The sequence below is a fragment of the Natator depressus genome, chromosome 7, assembly GCF_965152275.1.
Source record: "Natator depressus isolate rNatDep1 chromosome 7, rNatDep2.hap1, whole genome shotgun sequence".
Classification (NCBI taxonomy): domain Eukaryota; kingdom Metazoa; phylum Chordata; order Testudines; family Cheloniidae; genus Natator; species Natator depressus.
The window spans coordinates 30,663,821-30,689,589 of record NC_134240.1 but is presented as its reverse complement, the minus strand read 5'-3'; the positions used below and the strand labels follow the sequence as shown (position 1 = coordinate 30,689,589).

At 49.1% G+C, this 25,769-nt stretch overlaps 2 protein-coding genes across 5 annotated transcripts in view; one reads left to right on the top strand and one right to left on the bottom strand.

Annotated features, from left to right (window-relative positions):
* The window catches only part of MACROD1 (mono-ADP ribosylhydrolase 1), a 182,268-nt gene that overhangs the window by 100,839 nt on the left and 55,660 nt on the right, over positions 1–25,769 (bottom strand). The window lies entirely within an intron of this gene.
* Positions 1–25,769, top strand: part of FLRT1 (fibronectin leucine rich transmembrane protein 1) — an 84,576-nt gene that overhangs the window by 43,909 nt on the left and 14,898 nt on the right. Inside the window, exon 3 of one of the 2 annotated variants that reach the window (XM_074959743.1) lies at positions 22,054–22,807. The gene's annotated coding sequence lies outside the window, so the exon portion shown is untranslated. Of the gene's footprint in view, positions 1–22,053; positions 22,808–23,398; positions 23,466–25,769 lie in introns of those variants that run through there. The other variant, XM_074959744.1, reaches the window with a different exon arrangement.

The window sequence follows — 25,769 nt, the reverse complement described above, 5'->3', positions numbered from 1 at the left end:
CCTGTGTTTGATTGAATCAACTTCCAGGGAGGCATCCAGTCAGATGGAGAATCCATCCCTTCTCTTGGGAGTTTGTTCCAATGGATAATCACTCTCCTCAGGAGAAACCGATGACTTATTTCTAACTGGAATATGTCTGCCTTCACCTCCAGCCTTAGGTCCGTGTTCTGCCTTCTCCATTAGGTTAAAGCACGCTTTAGGACTGATATATTCTCCTTGTGAAGGTACAAACGCTCCAGAGTCAAGCCCTCTTTCAGTCTTCCTTCTGAGAAGCTAAACAGATTGAACTTCTTATGCAGGGGCGCCAGGATTGGGGCAGGGGGGCCCCTATCACTTTTAAAAGTAAGATCATGTAAAAGCTTTTTACTGGCCGTAAGGGTGAGCAACAGGAGAAGCAGAGAGGAGAGAGTGGAGCAGGAGGGGGATCTTGAGGGGAAGGAGTGGTGCGAGGGCGGGGCCTCAGGGGTATGGGCAGCGCAAGGGCGGAGGCAAGGGTTGGCACAGGGGCAGGGTCTCAGGGTGAAGGGGCAGAGCCAAGCCACTTTTAAGGAGCTTCTGCTGCTCCTGTTCTTACATCTCTCCCAGTAAGAGCATTTTCTCCAGCTCTCATCATTTCTGTGGCTCTTCTCTGCACTCTCTCCAATTTTTCAACAGCTTTTTAAAAGATCAATTCTTGAACATCCAAGACACTGGATTGGCTCAACTGATGCAATTAGAAAATTTACAATCAAATTACGCAGCCAGGGGTTAGTGGCAGGACCATGGATGGTGTCCCCACTAGTTTGAATATGAATTATAGCCTCATTTGCTGTAATAGGCGCCTTTTACAGTGCTGGAGAAGGATTCTCAGCTGATGCAAACAGGTGTATTTATACTGGCTGGGGATCTGACCTACTGACTCTAATGGGGCAGCGTCAGTTTACACCAGCTGAAGATCTGGCCATTGATTCCAATGGAGCGACGCTGATTTACAGTAGGTGGGGATCTGGCCCCCCTGACTCCAGTGGAGCGCTGCCAATTTGCACCAGCTGAGGATCCACTGAGGGGGGCCACTGCACAAACCCCAACAGGCTGAGGGCCCAGACACAATCCCCAGCTCAAACAGTGGACAGTCTAAATAGTCAAAGGGTGGGAGGGGAAACTGAGACACGGGGAACGGATTCCACTTCCCCCAGGTCACCCAGCAGAGCCAGAAATAGATGCCACATGGCATATATCTTCGTGCAGTCCCCCTATCCACCGGACCTTTTCAATCTTCTGATCTCATGCTACAGCAGAACAAAATGATAGCAAAACCTCCCACATCGTATTTTCAAGCCCTCCCCCATATATCTGTGCCTTCCTCTCTTGCTGACTCCAAACCTGAGACTGATTTCCTTCCCCAAATCTCTGACAGCAGTGGGCTAGGGGAAAGGATAAGGAAGGGGGAGCACTGAATAGCTGGTGATTATTTCCCCCGTCCACAAACAATCGCTTTAGCTTGTCTAAGAAGAAAAAAATAAATAAACCGTAAAATCTATATCCTTGGTATATTACAGCCATTGGGTGCGGGGAAAACACCATAACTAATGCCAAGTGAACGAGAGCGTTAACAATAGGGGGCTCAGTATAAATAAATAAAATACAATATGAAAATAATACACCCATACACACACACACACCCCATTCCACTGCAAATAAAAATAGATTTCTAATCCTGGGTGGAAATTGACTAACTGTTATGGCATATGAGGCATGAAACATCCAATTGGGAAGGGCTAGAGATATATATTGTGTTTTTAAAGGGAACAGCCGCGTGCCAGAGAGAAAGGCCAGGAGGGCGAATTATCTCAATGGAAATCAGGCAGATAAAAAACCCCACAAGTGCCCAGCATGGAGATCATGGGCTCTTTAACTCTCACTTACTTCATTACACATGGTCCTTACATTAATGAACACCCCAGCAGTAGCAGTCCAAGAAAGCCTGGGCAGCAGAGAAATCGCTAGGTTTCTGACAATGGACCGGCTTGCTGTGTCCTTCTAGTTTGTCTCTCAAGTCTCTGGCCTGCATTCTGTTCCCAGTTCAGGGAAGAGAGCAGGGTCTAGTGGTTTAGAGAGGGAGGCTGAAAGTACTGGGTTCTGTCCTTTGCTTTCGGAGGGGAGTGTGGTGTAGTGGTTAGAGGAGAGAGTGGTAGGCTGGGAGTCAGGACACCTGGATCCTATCCCCAGCTCTGGCCAGCCCCAAAAGGGGTTATATGTATCACACAATCTCTCTCTCACCAGACATAATCCTCCTCCATCTATCTAAGGATCTATCCTGCCATCTCAATGAATCATCATTGCTCAGCAGTACAGATAAGATGAGCATGTCCATTTCAGACTGCTCTGTACTTTATAGGAATCCTGGCACCACAGTGGAACAATGGGGCCCATCTACTCAGGTATCCCATCTGCAACAGAAGCTAGAACCAGCTATAAGAAACCCCTTAGTGGTCAATTATGGAATAACCAGCCACTAGGGAGGTGTTTACCTGAACCCCCCATCACTGAGTGGCTGGTTTAGTCTGACCCCCAACCGTTTAGTTCAGCCAAAAGAAGGATTTCCCAATGGCTAGGGCACTAGGCTAGGCGCTAAGAAATGTGGAATCAATTCCCTGATCTACCACAGACTCCATTTCCCTTCTCTGGCCCTTGGTTTTTCCATCTGTAAAATGGGGAGAATAATCCTTCATTTGTCTATTTAGACTGTGAGCTGTGTGGGGCAGGGACTATCTCTCACTGTGTATCTGGGCAGCACACAGCACAACTGGGGCTGTGATCTTGGTTGGGGTCTGAGCAGTACCTGGCACAATGGGGGCCCTGATCTCAGTCAGGGTCTGGGCAGCACCTGGCACAATGGTATGTTGTGGATGCTAAATGTTTTGAGGTGCTAATTAACAGGGTCCATCTAGGTAAGATAAATTGATCATGCTCACTACTGATCAGGTGTACGCATCAGCTAAAATCAGCAGTTAATAATTACTGCACTGTGGGAACGTGTCTCTCTTTATTTTGGGTGTTGGTTAATATTTTTTAAGGATAGCAAAAATAGTAATAATGAACATATAGAAATGCCTCCTCCCCATTAACCCTAATACTTAAGGAACAAGCCTATTGACACAGTCACAGGAGATTATGCCAGTCTGATTGGATTAAATTCAGCAGATTGGCACATCAGAAAAATAATCAGGCAGTTAAAGACACAGGGAAAATAATTTATTTCTGCGACGCGGGGCCATTGTGTTCATAATAATGCAGTGGGGCGTGCGGATAGGAGCGGGAATTGTAAAGCGTGGAGGAGACAGTAGGTTTCTGAAGGCTGATTACAATCCCATATAAACAGGGAAGAGATGAGGATGAGTTAACCCCTTGGGTGCTCCCTCAAGGAATCCTGAGAACCAAAGATTTGCCTAGAACAGATTTTTTATGCATACACAGCGCTGGTGCTCATTCTGCCATAATTCTAAGGATGTTAGATGAGAAGGGAACTCGGTTTGTATGGGCCATTTAATGCTTAGCACCTGATTGTCTTTTCTTCTGTGTCTGTACAGCACCTAGCACAATGGGGTCCTGATCCCTGGCTGGGGCTTCTGGGCGCTACCATCACACAAGTATTAAATAACTAGGAGCTGAACGCCCGGGCTGTTGCACAGGTGAATTTGTGTAGTCGTGTATGTAAAAAAGCCAAAGATGGCCGAGAACATACAAACTGGACGACGGTAACAGACCGCGAATCTCAGGAATAATTGACCTTGGTGACATTCTGAACAAAGAGAGCTCTAACCAATGCTTGGAGCTCTTTCTATCAGGTCACACTGACTCAGCAGACATTCTAGGGTTTGTGACACACGGTGACAATCCTGGAATCTTATTAGCTAGCTAAAATGGCTGAGGATGCTGGCTGCAATGGTGTTATTTTAGTGGGGTGGTAATTTGTCAGATGAGTCCCAGCCAACTCATTGCATGCGTCACACTGGTGCTGGAAGGGAACACATTTCAGACACTTAGGTATGGATGGGAGCTGGCACCCCCTGGATGGGAAAGGCCCCATTCCCCACCCCTCTGAGCAGCCAGTCCCCTACCAGGGCTGGCTCTAGGTTTTTTGTCGCCCCAAGCAGAATGCCACCGAAGCAAAAAAAAAAAAAAAAAAAGGGTCCAGAGTGCCGCCCCTTGAAAAGTGCCCCAAGCACGTGCTTGGTTTGCTGGTGCCCAGAGCCGGCCCTGTCCCCTACTAATCTGAGTTTGCAATCCAGGCAGTCGACTCCCTTATCCCAGCCCCTCTGCAACTGTCTTTAGAGCCAGGCTGCTTAATGGCAACGACGTCATGATGCCGAGAGCGGTGGCAGCAGTAGGAATGAAACGGAGCAGCAACTGCTGCAGGGGCATCAAATTCACAGGATCCGGGCCATTAACTGGGGTATGGTTCCTAAGGAGGAAGGGGGAGGGGCAAGTGTAAGCCTCACCCGTTCATTCTGTCGCCCTCTAGTGGTAGCAGGGAGCCACATACAGAGGTTGCTGAGCCTCCTACAGCTTTAGATCTTTTAGCTCAGGCTGCAGAGGCTTGGGACCCTATTAAGAGAGATCCCTGGTTCCATCCCCACTGCCAGCTACAGCTGAGCATGGAATGCATATTTTGATGTGTTGGCTACTTCAAAAAACCACGGGGAAAAGTTATTTCAGCTCAGACTGAAAATGAAAATTTTCAGCAAACCAAAAAATTGGAAAAAAATCACCTTGATTTCCACCATTTTTTGACATTTGGGGATTTAAAAAATAAGATGAAAGGACACGTTGAAACGCAGTCATTTTGAACTGGAAAATCAAAGTGTGTCAATGTTTTTTGGGGGGATCAAAACGAACAATCCCACAACGCCACCAAAATCCACCAAACATGTCGGTGTCACCAAATCTGCATTTATTGCCCCAAAAATGTTTTGGCCAAAACATGCCACCCATCTTTCCTGCCAGCCACCCTGCCAGGGTACCGTGCTGCATGGGCCAGAGAGCTGATGCCTTTTTTTTAGCCAAGCTTTCCCCATAACACCAGCCCTTGGCGATTCACGCAAGGGGAAGATTATGCCGGGTGCTGTGGCTGCCAAGCCCCTGCGGGACACTCAGGAACCGAATGCAGCTTGCTCTAGGCATCCTCTCCTGCTTCACAAATCATGCAGATGAGATGTGAGGACAAGACTGGCTGATGTATTTTTCCCCAGCTGGTTTGAGGAGCAGGGAAGTTCAGTCACTGCTTGGTTCGTTGGACAAAAGAGCAATAGGATTCAGTTCCCTGAGCTCCCAGAGTCTGGGACAAATAAATTCATCCAGGGGCAGGAAGGAAAATATTCTTATCCCTGTTATGGGGGGAAGGCGGGGGAGAGTGACGCACAGAGAGGAAGGGACTTGCTGTGGCAGGAGACGAGAACAGAACTCAGCAGTCCTGGCTCCAAGTCCCCCACTCCAATGGAGCTGGGAATAGAACCCAGGAGCCCCGACCCCCAGTCCTCCTCATTCTAACCATTTGACCTCAGTCCCCTCCCAGAGTTGGGAATAGAACCAAGGAGTCATGACTCAGCCCCCACTTCTCTAACCACTAGACCTATTTTTGATTCTATGCCAGCTCTGGGTGGGAGTGGAGTCCAATGGTTAGAGTACTGGGGGCTCAGAGCCAGGACTTCTGGGTTCTATTCTCAGCTCTGGGAGGAGAGGATAGTGGTTAAAGTTTGGGGGTGGGGGGAGAGGCTGAGAGTGAGGGCTCTGGGGAGGACTGGGAGCCAGGACACGTAGCCCCTTCCCCACAGGTTGGGGGAGGGAATTTATTACAGCCCCATGTGGATGGATTAGACCCAGGGCTCTTTTCCCGGCATATTAACACTCCATAAAAGCTGCACTAGGCAAATAAATAGAGAAGTAAGTAAATCAGGGGTGAGCATCTCTCTCCAATAGAACAGGAGGCTGGTTTCTATAACTCCTGTTCCTCTCCTGAGTGCTTTGCCCCGTGATGCCTTAGATAAGGGACCAGAATAGCCTGGATAGATACAAATAGAAGAGGCCATTCCCCTTGCAATAACAGCTCCCATACAGGCCTTGCTATGATAAGATATGTGCTTTATGGAGAATAACTGGTACTGTAAGAGGGGGGCTGTCTGATGCCACTGCTGTCGGGCATCGTGTAAGAAATATGGGGGCTAAGGAGAAGGTGGCCAGGGAGTGGTGTCTAGTGGTTACACGGGGGCTGGAAGTCAGGACTCCTTGGTTCTGTCCCCAGCTGCGGGGGAGGGGAGTGAAATCTAGAGGGTTGAGGCTGGGGGGTTTGGGAGTCCGGACTCCTGGGTTCTATCCCCAACTCTCTTTGGTGAGTCACTTGCTCACTCTGAAGCAGGAGGCTAACAAGGCCGCATGTGAATATCAAGGGGATTAATTAGCAAGTATTTTAATGAGCATAACTATTAATTGCTGTTGTTATTACTCCTGGAAAGTTTTCTGCCCCGATCTAAGCCACAGCCTGCTTTCCTCATGAGCAGCACAGTCCGTACTCTCTGTTCCAGGGGCTAGTGGTAAAGGGTCTTCAGGACACCTGGGTTCTAGTCTCCGTTCTGGAAGGCTAGCGGAGTCTAGTGATTAGATCAGAGGGTGGATAGGAGTTCGGCCTCCTGGGTTCTGTCCCCTGATCTGGTAGGGAGTGGGGTCTAGTGGTTAGAACGGGGGGGCTGGGAGTCAGGACTCCTGGGTTCTGTCCCCTGCTCTGTGAGGGAAGTGATGTCTAGTGGTTAGAACAGGCAGTCTGGGAGTCAGGGCTATTGGGTTCTGTCCTCTGATCTGGGGGTGGGGAGTGGAGAACAAGAGGAGAGAGTTGGGAGGAACCAGAACCCACAAAATATTGGCAAGAGCGACACCAGGGAGTCCCCGTCTTTGTCCAGTATCTGCCCCTTCCATTGACACATACCCTTGCCCAGGCCTGGGGAACTGCTATCAGCACCAGTCCCCCGTCGCCTGGTCTTGGCCCAACCCCTGCAGCCCCAGAGAGGAGGAACCAGTACCGAATGACATGAGATGAGGAATTCACCAAAAGAAAGAACGGAAACTGCAGTTGCCACCATTCCAGGCTAGACCTCCCAGCACAGGGGCAGAACCCAGGAGTTCTGACTCCCTTCTCTAATCACTAGAACCCCCTCTCCTCCCAGAGCTGAGCTTAGAACCCAGGAGTCCTGACTCCCTTCTCTAATCACTAGAACCCCCTCTCCTCCCAGAGCTGAGCTTAGAACCCAGGAGTCCTGACCTTCATTCTGGCCCTGCATCTTTGAGTGATTTGCAGCTGTATGCTCCAAGGAGGCTGCACAGACGACCTGCATTAATTCCTCCCAGATGCATAACTCCTGCTCTCATAAAATGCTCCCCCCACACTCGTCCATTGGTCCTGCCAAACCCCCTTCCGGGTCTGCCCCCTACTCCCGCTGAGTCCTTGATGCCTCCTGCCTGGGCACTATGAATGGAGATCCCATGCAGGGAGGGGATGGAGCTGACCCACCAGCTTGCCCTGCCATGCCTGCACACGCTCCGTGGCGTTAACAGGAGCCAAGTGCTCCTTTGTGTCAGCTGAATCAGACAGCCCACGGGGTGGGGGAGGGGAGAACTAAAGGGGCCATTTTTTAACACAGCTACTCCCCCTGCCATGTCAGTCACCAGCTTTTTAATGCAGAGCCTCTTTGCAGGATATGTTATTGGCAGCGCTGGAGATGCCTAGCATGGTTAGAAGGCTGGGGGGAAGAGGGATGGATGCTTCACAGGCTGCAAAGAACCTACCTTGCTGTCAGGGGGGTGGGCGGTTGGGGCGAGGGCCGTGAAACAGGGACGCTGTCTTGTGCGCCAGGCTAGGGTCCAAGAGACTGAGAGATTTCATAGAGTTTAAGGCCAGAAGGGTCTGATCATCTAGTCTGACCACCTGTATACCACAGGTAATTCAGTTTCACCCAAATACCCCTACGTTAGATCTTGGATCAAATCTAGAAAAAAGGAAAATTCCACTGCATCTCTTCCTTTTTATAATGTCAAATCGGTTCATTTCGAGAAGGTAAATCTCATCTCCTATCACAGCAAAGGCAAACTAAAATGCATCAAAAGATCACGTGGAAAAAAACGTTTTCTCCTTCTCAAAATGAAATTTTTCCACATGATCAAAAGAAAACAATTCAATGGAACCGAATCAAACTTTTTTGGTGGGATTTTCCTTCTCTGGAAAATTTCTGCTTTGGAACAAAAAAAATTTCAAAATGTCAGAATTCATAGAAAAGTCAAAAAAAATCGAGAGGACCCAGTGGAAACGGAATGATTTACCGTCTGAGAACGAAATGAGAAAGTCAAAATGATTCGTTCTGACTTCTTCCTGACAATAAATTTGTCAAAATTGACATGTTCCCACAACATGTTTCCATTTTAACCAAACTGTGTTTTCCAACAGCAAACTGTTCTGTCTAAAAATTGTCTATTACATCCCACTCTGATGCTTTCCAGCTAGCTGCGATCTACTGGACTGTTCATGCTGGGCGCTACACAGACCCTGACCGAGATCAGGCCCCCATTGTGCCAGGCACTACACAGACCCCGATTGAAATCAAGGCCCCCATCATGCCAAGCACTGCATAGAGAAAGAGTCAGAGCCAGACCCTCCCTTGAAGAGCTCACAGTCTGAGCAGACAAGTGGGAGGGGAAACAAAGGCCCAGAGAAAGGAAGGAACTTGCCCAAGGTCACCTAGCAGGGCACTGGCAAAGCAGGAGTAGAACCCAGGAGTCCCATTAGACCACAAAGCTCCTCACTCTTTCCATCCAGTTGCCGCTGACAGCATCCAAGGGCTCCGAACGAGTCCAGATCTCTCTTTGCTGGGCCTATGGCCATTTACATTTAAATAGACCTCTGTGCATCAAAGCAAGCCTGGCTGGAATGGGAATATCTGTGGTTTGAGTGGATGGGAGGGGAGGTGGGAAGGGGAGGGGGAAGAGGCATCTAACTGCCAAAGCCCCCTGTGACACAGGGCTTGGCTTTGCATGCTTCCTCAAGCTGAGCTGCATGGTGTGTGTGTGTAGGGAGGGGATATCAGTAGAGTGTTTGGTGGGGGAAGTTACATGCAGAGTCTGTGTGTGTAGATGTCTGCTTGCACAGCGGGGAGTTTAGGAAATCTCTGTGACACCTGCCGCTGCGAAGAACAGAAGGGCTAGCTACCACTTCAGCTCTAGCATAGCTGGGATAGAACCCAGGGGTCCTGACTCCCAGACACCCTGCTCTAACCACTAGACCCCACTCCCTTCCCAAAGCTGGGGATTGAACTCAGGAGTCCTGACTCCCAGTCCTCCTGTAGAGCCCTAAACTTTTTGAAGCTCACAAAGGAGTGCCAGAACTTTCCCATCCCAAACACCCCCACAAGGCCTGGTCATACACACCTCTCCTGTTTACCCTAGTCTAAAGAAGCTTAGGGAATTAAAATATTAAATGCAGCTGGCAACTGGGATGAAGGAGAACAATATATATATATAAACCACATGCAAAATCAATCCAGTTACATTGTGCAACCAGATGAGCAGTTTAGGGTAATTAAGTTATTTCAACCCCTGGCTCAAATTCTCAGTCCTGGTGGAATAAACTCTGATTAGCCGCCCACCCCCAATCTGGAAACTGGCAAAGGGAAAGGTGCAGGAGGATTAGAAGCAAGGAGAGCTGGGGGAAATGCTCTTTGTTCTCATTGTTAAGGACAAGGAAAGGGTGGTTGGTGCTGTCAGGACCTAGGCTGCTGTAGCTCCAGCCCCCATGCCTTGTTCGCACCCCTGGGAGCTATTGTTGCAGGCTCTCTGAACACTCAGGCATGCATCTGTCAGTTCTTAACAGTGTGTATGTATGGGGATGGTTAGATGGATATAGGAATATGGAGGGGAGATGGATTGAGATGGATAGAGGGGAGTATATGGGGATGGACAGATAGATATTACAAATGGATGGACAGAGTATAAATCTGTCTAGACAGAAAAGCATTTCCCTATACCCCCAGGCTCTGGGCAAGGCACCACAAATAGCCCCAGCACCGGGGTATTTCACACCTTTGATGCTCCCTGTGTGTTGGAGGACCCCGGATCACTGGCTTCCGGAGCAGTTGTTCTGATTGTCCCTTCTCTGATGTGGTACCATCCACAAGGCAGCAGCTTTGCCTGCAGCCAGTGCCGGGTCTAACTGAGGCCAGGAGCCCTTCCAAGATTAACTAGGCATCTCTTTTAATTGTGTGTTTTGATCAGCAGGGGAGCTTCGGAAGCTATTTAGGAAGTCTGTTAAGAGGGGCCAGGTGAAAGCGCAGAGGCAAATCCCCCATTAAATATTTAAACAGATGCAACCCACGGAGCCACAACATCTCATTTGCTGCAAAAGCTGTGGTCAATGCCAACCCAGCAAGGATAAAAGGTGGAGGGATAAGAATCTATGATACAGGCTACTGGCCACAGGCTATGAAAGGCCCCTGGAGGCCTGGCTTCGGGGTTAGGGCAGCAGAGTGGGAGGCGGGATGACTGTGTTCAGTTCCTGGGGCTGCCTAAAGCTCCCTATGTACCCAGATTGCTTAGGCTAGGAGATGGGTTCCTGGGTTTTTTGACAATCCGAGATGCCACTGCTCTGTGCCTCAGTTTCTCCATCTGTAAAATGGGATAATGATCCTTCCTTTGTCTGTTTAGATGGCAAGCACTGTGGAGCAGAGACTGTCTCTTACAGTATGTGTGCAGCACCCAGCATGATGGGGCCATGATCTCGGTGGGGGCCTGTGCAGCACTCAGCACAATGGGGGCTCCAGTCTCTGTTGAGGTCTGTGCAGCGCCCACCACTCCGCTTGACTCAAAGTGGCCAGATCCCCCGCTGGTGTAAATCAGCATCATTCCATTGGCGTCAATAGCCAGATCAGCATCACTCCACTGGAGTCAGCAGAACTCCTGCTGATTGACACCAGCTGAGGATCTGTCCAGCACAAAGGGAATGCCCGAGGAGACAGTACAAGTTCAATCAATCTGGCGCACGCAGTCGAGCTCCAGTCTCCGCTGTGGGAGGGTTATGGCTGGGAGTGCTGTTTCATTAATCTCTCTCGCTCCCCCCAGACTCCCACTATCTGGCGTTATTAATAGTTATTATTTAGATAGCTCCTGACAGCACACGACTCACTGTAAAGGCAACAGGCCAGACCCTCCCTGCTGTAGCTACATGTGTGTTCCCGACCTGAGCTGAGAATAGAACCCAGGAGTTCTGGATCCCAGCCCCCAACCCCCCCCACACACACACACTAACCACTAGACACCACTCCCCCCCCCCAGAGCCAGGTATAGAACCCAGGAGTCCTGACCCCGAGTCCTGTGCTCTGTCCACACGACTTCCTGCATAAAGCCACATTCTCTCCCATTCTATTTCATGCCACATTCTATGCAAAGTCTAGGATCCTGCCCATCCCCTTAGTATCAGACCTCCCCCATTCCTGGCCTGAACTACTTCACTGGATGCTAAATGGAGGGGGAGCAGGATCAAGTGCTGTGAGCAAGACAGCAATTAATCTTGGCCCAGGAGCATCACAGCAGCACAGGCTCTGCCACCCAAATTAAATTTTAACTTGTCTCATAAATCTTCCCTTAAACTCCCCTCCATGCCACCAGCTGCTCTGCCAGACGGCCGGAAGACTGGAAATGTCCTTGAAGCCTAGGGGAATCTGTGCTGAAAAAGCTCAGGTGCCTACGTGGAAGGGAGGCTGCGGCGTTGGTGAAATGGTGCTGCATGCTGCAGCAGAAGCTTAGGAGCTGGGGATCCGGGGGAAACCAGCTTTAAAGAACTGGCCAGGTGGGGAGAGAGGGGGGAGGTTTCTGGCAGGGATTTTATTTTCACTCCCAGTGCCCTGGTTAAAATCCAGCTCAGTTAATGCCACTTCTCCAAGCCACCAGCTGTTGGATACATCAGTCATCCTAAAGTGTTGCTGGCATGGGTAGAAGTGTTCCACCCCAGAGGCAGCTGCATCTCAGTGCTTGTCAAGAGATCCCTGTATAAATGTCTGCCCAAACCTGTGGCTGCACCTCAGCACCAAGTGATACATCCCTGTACAAACAACTGATCCACCCCAGAGGCAGCTGCATGTCAGTGCCTGTCAAGGAATTCCTGAATAAACAGATTTCCCGCACCAGAGCTATCTGCATCTCAGTGCCAGGTGAGGGATCCCTGAAGTAAACAGCCCCTGCACTTCACCCCAGAGCTGGCTGCATCTCAGCACCAGACAAGGGATCCCTGTATAAATAGCTGTCACTATGTTAAACACCCTGTGGAATGGGTACCTCCCTCTTGCCTGATTCCCCTCAAAATACAGGGCTCAGTGTGGGCCCTTCCCGAATGCTCTGACAGGCTCTTACTCACCAGGCACTCTCCAGCCGGAGCAGCCCCTGTGAAAGCTCCTGGGAATGGGTGAGGGACAGGCTGGGAAGCAGCCCTGTACACTGGCTGAGCTGCTTCTGTTCAGAGGCACAGAGCTCCACACAGCAGAGCCAGTAAGGGGAGGGGAGAAGGAGACAGGGCTATGCATGAAGATACACAGAAAAATGGGGAAGATGGGGATCAATAGAGGGCTCTACAGTGGGGCTGGATAGAGGGGCTCTGTACTGCAGGTACGGGTAGAGATGGATGTTAGATGGGTGGCTGTGGATAGATGGCTATGGCTGAGACACAGCAACTCACCTGGGTTTACAAGTTCAAATACTACCAAGGCTGTGCTCCCATCTCTGTCATCTAGGTCTCCAGTTCAGGGTGTGGTGTCATCCAGTCCCCATGTGCGTGCGGATTCAAGTGAGCTGCTGCTGCAGGCAGTTCCAGTCTCACTCCATTACTGGTGCCCGGGAACTTTTCATACGACCCCAGTGTTATTATTAGCAGCATTACGGTGGTGCCTAAACTGAGACTGGACCCCAACTGAGATCAGAATCCACATTGTGCCAGGTGATGCACAAGCCCCAACTAAGATCAGGGCCCCATTGTGCTGGGTGCTGCACAAGCATACAGTAATAGACAGTCCCTGAACTGACCAGCTTACAATCTAGAAAGAACCAGGGTGGGAGGGGAAACAGCGGCACTGAGAGGGGAAGGGGCTTGACGCAGCAAAGCAAGCAGAAGAACCCAGGTGACCCTGTGTCCCGCCGCACTGCCCTTATCACAATGTCTGTCTGCCTGATTGCATCAAGCCACATTTGTTCTGCTGTAGCAGCATGAAGAAATGAATCTACCTCGCTCCATGCAACATCTGGGGCCTGCCCTGGAGCGGAGTGTCACATTCAGATCCCTGCAGATGGCAAAGGGCAGGGAGGTCACCAAGGAAAGCGAGCAGCAGGGAATGGGAGCAGAGAAGCAGACTGGGCTGTTTCCATAAATGTCTGCGTCAGCCTGTGATGGGGAGAGGAGGCTGCTCAGGCCGTGGCTGGGACGCCGGCTCCAATGGAAACAAGGAGTAAAAGATCCAGAGGGTCCCGCTGTACTCTCAGCACTTCCCCACACACAGACGTCCACCCTCTTGCGGGCATAACAGCTGCTGAGCACGGCACAGCAAGAGCTGGGTGATGTTTTCCGACCCAAACTTTTGTCAGCAAAATATGCAGCTCCGTTTCCTGAATTTGTGTTGGTTTCGCCAAATTGTTCGGGGGGGGGGGGGGGGGGGATATTCTGAAAAAATCAAAAAGTTTTGATTTTTTCAATGCAAAATTGCCGTTGGTTTTATTTTAATTTAAAAACATTTTTAAAATGTCACAAAACAAAACACTGGCTTAGACTTTTTGACTCACCGAAAATTTTGAAAAGTTTTGTTTTCTCTTTGACCCCAAATACATTTTTCCCGGATTTGTCGGAATTGCCATACACTGAGAAACCCATTATTTGCCCTGCTTTGGCTACAAGTCCCCCGCTGTGCCATCCCCTAGGTAGGGCCCCTTGGTTAAAGACCACCTGCTCAGGTGGGCGCAGCTCATGTTTTTAGCTCTGGATGTCCTGGGGTTCAGTACGTGATGTGCTGCCCAAGAGGAAGCCCTCACTCAGCGACATATTACAGCCCAGCATGGAATTAACACAACAGCGCTGGGCACCAGGTGCAGTCCCCACCCCAGTGCTATCCATTCAAAATGCTTCTGGGCTGCATGGTTTGAGGCACTGCAAGGTGCAGTACCACCTGCTGCCACTGGGGGGCTGGGTGCAGCTGCCACCAAGGTGGCTGCAGGTGGCAGAGGGAGGAGGAATAGAGCAGGGGATGCAGGCTGCAATGTGGCTATTTCAGTTCAGAGTAATTTGCACATGCTCCCTGTTGCCTGTTCCCACCTCTCAGTCTGGGCTGTGTCTGCCAGTGGGTAATTTTATGCAGTCCATTGGGGCTGGAATATAATTTCTATGGACCTGTGCAAAGCGAGAGACTGTCCACTCGATTTTCCACCTTAAAATCACATCATTCCGATTACTCTCTTGGAAATTTTTTTTTGGGCGTGGGGGACTTGCTTCTTCAATTCCCATCTGATATTGGCATCTGCTGTCTGGAGCAAAAAGTTCTGTGCATTCAAGAAGTAGTTGGGAATCTTGGTTTTCAGCCAGCAAGGGGAAGGATGGCCTGGCGATGGTAGTTCAGGAGCTATCAGCTGTTAAAGAGGCGGTAGACACAGAGCAGGGTGCAGGAGTTCAGTTTCCATGGTGGACAATCAGTGACTGAAAGGGTGCAATGAGCGAGGCTCTCAGTGGCCTTGTGCCCTATGCAGTCATTTACACTAGTGTAAATTGAGTGTGGAAACACTAGGGATTTTTCTGAACCATGTGCAGTCATTTACACTAGAGAGTGTAAAATGCTAGTGTTCCAACTGGGTGGCATTCCACACTTGCTCTGTACTAGTGCAAATGAGCACACATGGGGCAGAGTGATGGAGAATCAGGCCTCTTGTGTTGTACACTCACTTTGCACTAGTACAAATGACAGCATAGGGTCCAAGGCAATGGAGAATCAAGCCTCCAGTGTTTTACACAAAACACTGTGCTAGTGCAAAGGACTGCACACATGTGAAGGATAAGCAGCCCTTTGTGTTTTCCGCTCACTTTGTACTAGGCAAAGGACCACACACAATGTGGGATGACAAAAACAGGTCCAAGGTGTCTTGAATACGGGCCCCTCTTCACAAGGAATTAGGGTGAGATTCACAAAGCTCATGTGACTCGTGGGCCAAGGGGCAGGGAATGAAATTCTGCCTCTACTGACTGAGGTTGGATTTGGCCCTGTGAACTAGAGGTGAACTCTCCCTGCATGCTGGAGAGGCATAGGGGAAGGGACTGGACTGAGCTCTATCAGTGAGAGACTGAAGAAGATCATTCTAAACTAAACTAGAAGGATCTCAAGTCTAATCCTGTTTCCTACCGATCATTCCCCCCTTTCCCAGTGATGTATTCAGTGCTGTTTGCCCATTACTCCATGAAGATCCTTTCTGAAGCACCCTTTCGATTCGGAAACCACATTACCAACTCCAAGCTATGGCAATAAGAAAGGATCCACCAACAAAATGTGTACCCTGCTTTGCTGCCAGGGTGCACTGCACATGCCACTGCAAAAGGCTTGTGTTGTATTTTATGGGGCGCGCCAGTGAAATGTTGGACACAGAAGCATTCAAATAAATGACCAACACTTTTAAATCAATGCATGCTTTGCATTGAGGGCGAGTCAGCCCTTTTGCATTGACCCCTGGCTGCTAGAAAGCAGGGATTTTCACACAAACCAGCCAACCATTCTGGGGCTTTGGGGGGCCAATTTCTTTAGATGGAATATTTAAAACAGTGCCAAAATATTAGCAGTCAGGACCAATTATTCTGTTGGGTTTTTTTCTTAAGCAGATTCTGTTTCCAATTATTTTTTAAAAATAAAGGGACTAAAATGCACTCTTTTTTTTCTATTCTGTGCTGCCCTCTGCAGCCATGCCCCAGGGATAAATTCTGCATTGTCCAGGCCTAGAAAATTACACATCTTTAGCCTGATTCTCATTTACTCTGGTCCTGCCTTTTGGGAATTGAGGGAGGCTTCTGGCTTTAATACACCTTGCCATTCCCACTGTTTTAGGGCTGGCATAAGTTAGAGCAGCCTCAGGGAATGGAATAGAACCCAGGAGTCCTGATGCCCGGTCCCATCTATTCTAACCTCTAGACTATACATCCGTCCTAGAGCTGGGACTAGAACACAGGAGTCCTGATTCCTGGGCCTTACATACACTAGCAATTTGCTACAGTTAACAGTCGTCAGAGACCAGGCATAAGCCAGGGCAAACATGCTGGCTATGGCACTGATCTGAGACTCAGAACACCTGGGTTCTAGTCCTGGCTCTACAACTGGCCTGGTGTGTTACCTTAAGCAGATCACTCCACCTGTCTCTGTGCCTCGATTTCCCCATCTGTACAATGGGGATAATGATAATCTCCTTTGTAAATTCTTTAAAAGCTGCTGATGAAAAGTGCATATTAACAGTAGGTTGGCATGTCTGCTCAGGGACTTGGAATCCTCCAAGACCTCTTCTCCACCCATAAAACTATATTGGATTGTCCGGCCTCCCAATCCAGTGCCCCTACTGTAGCTCACGAAAGCTTATGCTCAAATAAATTTGTTAGTCTCTAAGGTGCCACAAGTACTCCTTTTCTTTTTGCGAATACAGACTAACACGGCTGCTACTCTGAAACCTACCTGTTAGTTCAATCTGCTGCTTCTTTACAGATTTTTCTGCTTTGCACAAACAGCAGAGTATTTACTTATTCATTTGATCGTTTGAAACAAAAGCAGCTTTTTCATTATGATTAAAAAAACCCTAAGATGCTAATTTGCAAGCAGTGGGGAAGATCAAAGAGCCCTGCTGCCCGCCTGTAATTAACACTGCTCTCCCCCTTCACAACTCTGGTGACAATCTGTTGCCACGCTTTCATCGGCTGATGGTTGGGACCAGGGCTGCCGCATGCATCCTTCTAGCTGCCCTGGCAGGGAGACGGCACAGCCCAGGTACCCTGGGGTAGGATGTGCCACTGCAGATTCCCAGTCGACCCTGGTGCTGGTGAGATACCTTTGCAAATTTGCTCACAACTATCTCCTCCAGCCTCTGATATTTCCCCTTGCTTTAAATATGGCCAGTCTCACGTTCGGAGCCGGCTGCAGCTAACGCAGTCTGACTAGTCGCTTCTGGGGTTTGCTTCTAGCAAGAGGCGGAGAATGTCACAGAGTCACATTCACTCAGACTCAGGGTGCAGAGAATCATGGAGAGTAAACGGAGAATCACCCCCTGCTCTTAACGGGTTGGGGCCTATGACATATGGTTCTCATTCCATTCAGCAGGGGGCAGCAGCATGAATGTGCACTAGCCACTTCATCCACAGTATCTGTATTACAGACTGAGATCAGGGCATCATTAGAGCATGTGCATTGTTACTGGTATTACAGTAGCATCATTATGCTGTCCACATTATGGCAGTGCCTACACATCCTGACTGAGATCAGGGTATCATTACGATGTGTGTGTTATTATTAGTATTACAGTAGCAACTAGAGACCCAACCCAGATCAATGACTCATTATAGGGTGTGCATTATTACTGATATTATGATAGAGGCCCCAGTCCAGACTGAGTAGTCATTATGGTGAGCACATTATTATTGGTATGATGGTAGTACCAAGATCAAAGCCCAATTCTGGCATGTGCATTATTAGCAGTATTTCAGTAGCACCTTGAGGCACAGATTACTTCAAACGTAAGCTCTTTGGGGCAGGGACTGTACAGCACCTAGCACAACAGAGTCCCAGCCTGGGTCTCCTGGATGCTACCGCCATGCACACAGTACGTTCCAAGAACAGCAGAGACGGGCTTTCTTGCAGCTGGTGAGAGATGGGATACCAGGCTAGCTGGGCCCATTGGTCTGATCTGGGCAGGGGTGGGTGAGAGGCAGGATACTGGACTAAATGGGCCAACTGGTCTGATCTGGGGGCAGGGAGTGGGAACAGAATACCAGGGTAGATGGGCCCAATGGTGTGATCAGCAGGGGTGAGAGGGTGAGGATGGGATGCCGGGCTGGCTGGGCCATTTGTCAGATCCAGTCTGGTGCCTCTGTTAATATTTACCAGCGTACCTGGCTCTGGGGAGCTCTCACAGCACTTCTTTTCCTTGCTATTAATTGAACGGAAAAAAGCACTTGTAATAACATCAAAGGGGATTTAAGCTTCACCTCTGAGTTTTGCAGAATAAGAGGGGAGGGAGATTATCTACATCCATAACCCCACTGGGAGAACGGCACGGCGCTTCCTGTGCTCTACTGGCAGAGCCGCCCCATGCTCCCTGTGCTTTCTGCGGGGCCCTGCCCCGCCACTGAGACCCCCTTAGCGCCTTTTATTACATAGGTTTCTTTCGGTGCTGAAATGAACCAGGAATTCTTCATTAATAAGAGAGGGCTTTGAAGCTGCTGCTGACCGGGCCTATGTGGTGCCAGCTTTGGCTTGCAGCGCAGAGCCACGTTCCCAGCTGGTGTAAAGCAGCGTCCATCGGTGCCCAGAAACCGGAAGTGTCAGGACTGCGCAGGTGGGGGAAGGGGAGAGGGGGAATTGGGAGTAGAGGCTGCAGTGAGCCATGGGCAGACAGCCCTGTCCTCTCAGGGGGGCTATATCTTCTCCCTTTGTCCCAGCCTCGGAGTGGATCTGCCCCACCAGAAGTCACCCCCAGTGGCAGCAAGTGGTACTGCACTCTGCAGTGCATCAGCCAGACATTATTGGTGAGACACCAGCTGGACTCTAATGACCAGCTGTTCCTGGTGTAACTCCCTTTAATTCAATGGAGCAATGCTGATTTACACTAGCTGGGGATCAGAACCCATTGGCTCCAGTGGCGCTATGGCCTATTTGCACCAGCTGGGGATCTGGCCCCAACGGCTCTAATGACACAAACGCCCATTCACAACAACAGGGGATCTGGCCTCAGTGACACTAATGAAGCTGGGTTGTTTTCACCAGCCCAGCAAATTGCAGGAAGTGGAGGGGTTGAAGGCAGATTCACAGGTTTTCTTCGCAAGGGTGAATTGCTGCTCTCATAAGGTAGCAGGGCTAAAAGAGCTGCAGCACTCAGGGTTCCAGATTATTAGAAGCGACAGGCTTGCAAGGAAGATCAGACTGTTGAGAGTGTGGATGGCTTTGGGTGGGTCTACACAGCAAAGAAAACCCCGTGGCTGGCCTGTGCCAGCCAACTCAGGCTCACAGGGCTCGGGCTGCAGGGCTATTTCATTGCTGTGAAGATTTCTGGGCTTGGGCCGGAACCTGAGCTCTGGGACCCTCCCAGCCCCACAATTTGGACAAGATTTCTCCAGCCCACACTCAGCGGGATACTCAGGTTTGGCTTTTCAGCAGGATGGGAACTGAGCTTTTGAGGGAGAAAATTCTGTCCTCACTTGTGGTGCTGAGCCCTGGAAAATCTGGCCTCTGGGGGTCTGATTCTAAGGGGGAGGGTTGGAGCACAAACTCCATTTCTTTGCACCACGAGCCTATGTGGTTTTGCTTGAAAAGAGAGGAAAGGCGGAACGGAAAGTTAGAGCAAAGGGGTCCAGAGATGGACTGTGAAAATCCCATTTGCTGGAAATTAATTGGAGAAATCCACGCTGCAGGCTCCTGATTTCCATAACACAAGTTCCGGCAGCACAGATAATGCCAGGCGAAGGATTCTTACCATACCACGCAGTCTTGAAACTTTAAGCCAATTTGTCAACACCCCACGCTAGCAGAAATGGTTTAAAAAGCCACCAGACGGCTTTTCTTTTTCTTTTCCCCCCACAGCTCCATCTTGAAGTCATTTATTCCAGTCATGCCTTCACTCAGTGCTTTTCCCCCTTCTGTTCTTTTCTTTCTCGGGAGAGCCATGTGGCTCATCTCCGAGCAGAATCCAAAAACATCAGGCGGGATGGGAGCATTTTTTCATTATGCCAATACCAACCCATGTCTGTGTGACTGAACGAAATCCCCACCCTCCTTGAACGTTTCAAAGACACAGAAGTCTCTACTGACCAAGGGAATGCCCCCTGTGTATACAACCTTGATTGAACACAGATCATGTTATTCTGATTTCATTCTGAAATTTAATCTCTGATCATCTTCTTAGTTTTCATTCCTCTGCTTTACAGAGGCTCAGAGATTTTGGCTGCTCCAAAGGCAGTTTTTGCCAAAGTTCATCAGTTTTAGAATCGGATGAAATTTATGAACTACGTTTTTTCCCCCAGCCAAAAACTTTTTCTTTTTTTTTTTTTTTAACTTTCACAGAAAATCATCAACATTAGAAAAACCTTTCCTTCTTTGGTGAAAAGTTCTACAGAACGTTTTCTATCAGAAGCCGCTTTCTGGAATTTTTGGTAAATAATAAAATGCTGATGGATATTTGTGATCAAAATTTCAGCTGAAAACATTTTGCAGATGATGGAAGGTGAGAGGATGGAAAACAGACCCATCTTGAATTGACAACTATTTTGAAATTTCAAATGAGTTCAAAAATCCATTTTGGTCGGTGCTTCCAAGCCTTACCATAACAACAGATTTTCAAAGGAGTGGGGAATTAGAAATTAATTGTGGGATGGTGCTTAATGGGTGACATTTTCAAAAGTGCCCAAGTCCCAATTTCAGAAGTCTCATAGGCTTTTAGGGGAACATCTTCAAAAATCCCTAAGTGACTTAGAAACTTAGAGCACAATTTTCATATGTGCCTATGTGATTTAGGAGCCTAAGTCTCCTTTTCAAAAGTCATTTAGGCCCAGACCTTCAATGGTATTTAGGTGCCTAGTTTCAATGTGAGTTAGGAGCCTAAATACCTTTGAGGATCTGGGCCTTAGGAGCCTAAATCTCATTTAAAATCAATGGGACTTCAGCTCCTAAATGTCTTCGTCGCTTTTGAAAATGCGATTTCAGGAGCCTAAGTCTACGCATTTGACCCCACTTTCTGTGGCCTAGTGGATAAAGCATTGGATTGGCACTCGGGCAACCTGATCTATTGTCTGCTTGGCCACTGGCCTGCTGTATGACCTTGGGTAAGTCACTGCCCCACTCTGTGCCTCGGTTTCCCTATTTATGAAATGGAACTAATGATATTGACCCCCTTTGTAAAGTGCTTTGAGGTCTACTGATGGAAAGCGCTATATTATTATTTAAAAAGTCCATCCACAAGAGTCTACATTTTCCAAAGAAACTCATGATTTGGGGATGTTTTGTTCTTAGGGGGGTTCTGAAATGCAGGCACCTGGTGTCCAGAAAGTCCCCTCTGAGAAACCCTGGGAGTCTCAGGTCAGGCACCCCAAATCACTAAGTCATTTTTGAAAAATGTGGGTCATTGAGCCAAATCCAGAGATTGAGCTAAGGGGCTTCTCGTTTTCACAAAGTTCTGAGTATCTAGAACTCGTCACCTGCTTGCTCTAGTTTGTCTGCAGCCTCATTGGTATGAATATAGGTTTGGCAATGAAGGATGGCACAATTATTTCTCCCAACTCTGATACACCGAAATACAGACTCCGTATGTGTTTGTGTCTGAGTGAAAGACTGTGTCTGTGTCTGAGAGAGAGAGAGAGTGTGAGAGAGAGACAGACAGATAGATCATATGTATGTATATGTGCTTCTGTGTGTGTGTGTCACTTGTGTGTGTGTGTGTCAGGTCTGTGTGTGACCGTGTGTCCCTGTGAGAGTCTCTCTCTGCCTGTGTTTCTGTGTGTGTCTCAGTCTCTGTGCACATATGTGTGTTAGGGAGTCTCTGTGTGTCAATCTCTACATGAGTCTGTTTATGTTGATCTGTGTGCGTGTCCTTCTCAGTGCAAATCTGTGTACATGTGTGAATGTGTGTGTCAACCTCTGTGTGTGCGTTCCTCTGATCTACTGGCAGTGTCAGATTGAGCTGTGTGTGTGCAATGGCTATTAATTACTAGGCCAGCAACTCTGCTATTTCCTCCTTTGCAAATACCCTTTACCTAATAGCTTTGTCCAATCATTTTTGCAGGGGAGAAGTTGCAACCCGGAGGGATAATACCCTGGATTCCTCACTGCAAGGGCTGATCTCACGTCCAACCTGTGGTGGGAATGGATTTTTCCCTTCCTTTTCTTTTTTGAAAAGCTATCCCCTCATAAAGAAAAAGCAGCAGAGCCCGCTCCCCCTTCGAAGTCAGCCGTGACAACTCAGCAGCGTATGTCAAGCGGATTGGAGGGGAGCTACCTCCACGGTTGAGTAACACAACAACTCTGCCTCCACAGAGTGGGTGTGAATACAAATCCCTCAGCTTGGTCATGCAAGAACACCCTACTGCCGGGGAGCTTTGAGAAAGGATTGGGTTTATTATCCTGTTTTAAGTAACTTTTGGGAAGAAAGCAGGAGGAATCAGACACCAAGTCTCGGGGCGGGGGAGAGATTGCCAAAAAAAGGGAGGCTCTTGGGACAACCTGCAAGGAAATAAAAATTCCTTCAGACTACAAACTGGAACCTGACGCTGAAAAGGATGGATTTACAAAGAGCAGAGCTGAATTGAAGTCTGGCAGCCCTGAAACGTGCATGGTTGCTGGGGAGGGCTAGCCTGATTATATATCGCTGTCAGAAGGGTGTGCTGGGTTGGGAAGAAGGATAAAAGAGGTCGGGCTGAACTGATGCCCACTGTGGACATAAAAAGTCCCTTGGAGTTTGCAAAGCTGCAGCCTCATCGATGGAAGTAGGAGTCTAAAGCCCAAGTTGATCAGAGAGGAGGGAGTGGCGTAGCAGGAAGGTAAGCTTAACACACAGATTGGAGCAGGCACATTTGGAGCCTGGCTAAAGCCGATCACACACATTAGCTGCCTGCAGCAAAGCCATGGGGATGGTATCGCTCCATCAGCATGAATGGAGAACACTCGGGAGACTGCATGAAATGCAGGGGGAAAATCACCAACAAGGGTTATGTCCCAGGGAAGTCCTGGGATCCAGAAGACAACATGGGGGATACTCCTCCATGCTCACCAGAGATGGGGGGCAGGGAGGGTCAGGACTCCTGGGTCCTATTCCCAGCTCTGGGAGGGGAGTGGGTCTAGCGGATTAAAGAGGGGGGCAGGAAGGGAGGACGTCTTGTTTCCACTTGTGGCTTTTGAGCAGCTGCTGGAGTCTCGGGATGAGTTAGAATCACAGTTTTCATTTAGTGAAAGACAGAAGGGTGTCTATGGGGAGCAAGAGGGAGAGAGATCAAAGAAAAAGCTTGAAAACATGACCTGAGTGTCAATGTCACCTGCCTCAGTTTGCAGACAACCTGAAACAGCTACCAGAAGTGCGAACTTCCCCGTGCATCTTAACTCTGCCATCTGCTGACACAGCAGCAAGGGGCATGGCTGGGGTTACGGGTGGTGCCTAGTGCCCTGGAGTGCCTGGCAGTCTTTGGATCCCAACTGCTCGAGGTAATGGAGCAACTCCTCACACTGACAGGAACTAGCCTAAGTGTGGTGCCTACCCTGGGATTCAATAATAATAATAGTCCCTACTCTTAGCTCATGCTTTCCAGCAGCAGAACTCAGAGTGCTTTCCAAAGGAAGGCAGGATCATTACCCCCATTTTACAGATGGGGAAACTGAGGCACAAAGGGGCTGTAATTTGCGCATGGTCGCCAGCAGGACTACGACCAGAACCCAACTCATCTATATCCCAGTTCAGTGCTCACTCCACTAGGCCACACTGCCTCCCTAATTTAGCCTCCAGGCAGTTGGCAGGCTTGAGAATTGAAAGGCAGATATAACTTATGGCCACAGTAACAAGGTCCATCTGATTGTGTCTGGAGAGCTCCTGAGTAGTGGGAAAGTGAGGATGTAGTGCGTGGCTTCTGCAGGATCCCTGGGTCCATCCCCACAGCCTAAGCTGGAGCTCAGCTAAGTCCTAAAGGCTCCTTCCCCACCGGGGTAACACACCCGGAGATGCAGCAGCCACATTTATCGCTTTGGATTCCTGCCGCTTTACCAGCTAAAGGCAGCATGGACCTGGTGTGTGAGAGAGATCTGGATACAAGCTTTGCATTAGGGGAGGAGAGTTGTGTAACTGCACATGGACCCAATGCTTCTCTGGAGAGCTCCTTGGGAATTCTTCACCAAACCAGGTAGGTTAGAAAATACAGAGAGACCTAGGTTCCCATTCCTTCTCTGAATCAGACAAAGCAGGGACGTGACCCTGGGTCTCCTGAGCCCTAGGGCAGTGTCCTGGTCACTGGGGCTAGCTGGCTAAGCTGGGGGCTCTCATGCTTTTTCAAAAAGTCTCATTTTCATTCCAATGCAGAACAAAAACAAACATCTAAAGTTTGAAATCTTTGGCTGGCTGAAATTCTTGTTCTCCAGCCCCCTGTGTGCATGGCTTTGAGCTGGGAAAAGCTGGCTGGAGCGGAGAGAAACACCATTTATACACTTTCCCTGCTCGGCTAGCCTTTGGCCCTGCAGTGAGTGGAAATATCACAGAAGCTGCCTCTTGCAGGCTGGCTAAGCTTCTAATCTCATTAATGGGGTGAGCCATTAAAACGGGCACAAGGGTTCACTCTTCTTCTCTGGACAATAGGGGCATCTTCACGAGGACAAGTCGTATGTTCATAACTCGGGTGAGCGAAGGTAAGTCGTTCACATGTGGAGTTAATGCCCACAAGGACACGACGCTGGGCTGACATATCGGGGATTGAACCAGGGACTTCCAGAGCTCAAAGCATAAATGACTACAGCTTGTGCTAAAGAGCCCATACACCAGAGCAGGCCTTTGTAACACTCCTCTCCGCTGTGCATCAGCAGAGCGGGGGGCCGTCACCCGCTCACCAGTGGGTTCCGGTGGCAGCACTCCTAGACATACCCAAGCTCACTGGACTCTACCTAGCTCAGGTCCCAATAGCAAAGAAGCTGCAGCAGAACAGACTTTTGCCCAGCCTGTGCTGCCCTAGCTCCACTATTTGTACCTGCGCTAGGTAGATCAAAGGTAGCTCAGATGGGCCTATGTGTGCTGCAGTCACAGCCCAGGACTGCAGTGTAGATATTCCCTCTTGGGAGTATTCACCTCCACCTGCTAACTCATGTTAAAGCTACACCTTGCCATGTCTCCACTAGGGCGTTGGCGAACATGAGTTAAGAACACACCTTTTGTCCTAGTGAAGACAGGGCCTCAGACAAAGGATGTATTTTTTAACCCCTGTCATGCTAACCCATGTTAAAATCCTGTGGAAGATGAAGTAAGAATTTCCCTTCGCCAGAATATTAGGTTATGTTAGAAGCTGACCCTGAGGAGTCATGTTAACTAACACAACATTAAACACAGCTATCTATACAGTCAATTGCAAAGTTAACAGGAGTATTGTCCGTAACTCAGTTCCTATCTACACACAACACCCCTTCACTTGAGTGGGGTGGTGCTTTGAACTCAGGTTGGCTGGCCCCAGAGGAACATAGGCTAAAACTCAAGTGAACAGAACATGTCAGCTGCTAATATGAGTGCTCTGTAGTGGGGATGCAGGCTAGCACTACTCGAGTGCTGCTAGTCCTCCAGTGCCTTCCCACAATCCCCTGGGTGCCCAGAAAGGACAGACACAATCTTACCCCGTTCAATGGGAGAAAATTCATAGAGTGGCTCAGCTGTCTGCAGTGCTAAGAATCGTGGAACACACTCCCAGAAGCCCGAGTGAGTGCAGTGCCCATGTGGCCATGGCTATTCAAGTGGTATTTCACAGCGTGTAGACACTCTCA